We start from the raw sequence: 2500 nt of genomic DNA, 5'->3' as shown, positions 1-2500 counted from the left end.
TGGATAACAAATATTAAAACGCACTAATAAAATTAAAAACAAAATCACCTAAAATATCTGATAAATAATAAAGAAAACTCGACATTAGCAAAGAAAATAAAGGAGAAAAGACTAACATCGTAATTCCTAAATATATTGCGTCTAATCTCGAATTTGTCTATTCGTCTCCAAATTCCACCTGTGGAATTGACAAGATTATGGTAGGGAAGTATAAAAATGGAGTTGTGTATATTTAATAATTAGCAGAATCACGCATCATTTATCAGGAGAATCAATACAGAATGTTTCAATGTGTCGCCATTTTGTAACATTTTTAACACGGAAAACACTGTCAGCCTTCAAACACACGGCCATTGCAACAAGAACTAATATGCTCAAATATGTACAAATGTTATTCACCTTTTACCAAACACTACGTATATATATATATATGTATATATGTATATATGTATATATGTATATACGTATATATATATATATATATATATATATATATATATATATATATATATATATATATATATATATATATATATATATATATATATATATATATATATATATATATATATATATATATATACATATACATATATATATATATATATATATATATATATATATATATATAAAGTTACATACGTATGCATGCATACATATACATATTCAAATACACACACTCGTTCACACACACACTTATACATATACATACATGTATATGTACATTCATAAATATATATATATATATATATATATATATATAGATATATACATACATACATACATATATATATATAGATATATATATATATATATATATATATATATATATATACACATATATGTATACATATATATACATATATGAATATGTGTGGTATGTAAGCTTATCAGCTTGTTAACTTCAGGTTTGCAAACATAATTCAAACGTCCTCCGGGGACATATTTGACATAAAACCGTGTACATAGACAAACACATTGATACATACCTACTCAACCATAAGCACACACACACGCACACACACATACACACACACACACACACACACAAACACACACACGTAAGGTTTGCTAACTTATTTTGAACATCCTTCGGGTCATATTTGATATAAAGCCATTCACAAACACAAGCTTACCTAAGTACATTACCACATACTTAGAACCACTTCCATCCTTTCACATACACATACATCCGTTCACACACAGACTCACACACACACAAGGACGTTTATGTAAAATGGCTACGAACTCATTTAAAGAAGACGTCTTCCCTCTGAGATTAAAAACAGACATTTATGATTTTCCTCCGGCAGTGGATGGCCATTAAATTCTGTGTGTGTGTATATGTATATATATATATATATATATATATATATATATATATATATATATATATATATATATATATATATATATATATATATATATATATATATATATATATATACATATATATTTATATATATACGGGTGTGTATGTGTGTGTTTGTGTGTGTGTATAAATATGTATGTATACTTATGTACGCTTAACAGTTTGTATGCATACATACATGCAAACATAATCTCTATATACGTCCATGTTTATCTATCTATCTCTCTATCTCTGACTCTCTCTCTCTCTCTCTCTCTCTCTCTCTCTCTCTCTCTCTCTCTCTATCTATCTATCTAGTTATATATATATATATATATATATATATATATATATATATATATATATATATATATATATATATATATATATATATATATATATATATATATATATATATACATACATATATATACATTCACGCATAAATTTTTTTTCAGTATTTGTGTATGCCAGGACGAATAAGTGTATAAGTGTGCATGTATGGTCAATTGGCTCAAAATATTGGAATAAATGGCAAGAAAACGTATAATCGGAAAATACATTATCGCCATTTTAAATATACCTACAACAAAAGCATCAAGAACATAAACGTAAAGCCACTTCTAGAAATATTAGCACACACTTACACAAACACACGCAGAATATATATATATATATATATATATATATATATATATATATATATATATATATATATATATGTATATATATATATATACCGGGGTAAGCACATGAAATGTGCAACAAGGTGGAAAAAAAAGTACTCAAATACCAGAGGTAGATTTCTAACAAAACTGTCCGATGAACGGGAACGTGAAACTCAGAGTAACGGTTTTTTTGTTATATTTCTGCTGCTTTTAAATAAAGTATATATATATATATACATATATACATTCACACTTATCTATCTATCTATCTATCTATCTATCTATCTATCTATCTATCTATCTATCTATCTATCTGTCTATCTATCTATTTCTCTCTCTCTCTCTCTCTCTCTCTCTCTCTCTCTCTCTCTCTCTCTCTCCCTATATATATATATATATATATATTTTTTTTTTTAAAGTTTCAGCTTAGAGCTGCGGCCATGCTGATGCACCACCGTGTTGCTACACTGTTATTACAGGG

The sequence above is a fragment of the Octopus bimaculoides genome, chromosome 16, assembly GCF_046866305.1.
Source record: "Octopus bimaculoides isolate indiv1 chromosome 16, ASM4686630v1, whole genome shotgun sequence".
Taxonomy (NCBI): domain Eukaryota; kingdom Metazoa; phylum Mollusca; class Cephalopoda; order Octopoda; family Octopodidae; genus Octopus; species Octopus bimaculoides.
The sequence above is the reverse complement of the archived record's forward strand: the minus strand, read 5'-3'. Positions refer to the sequence as shown.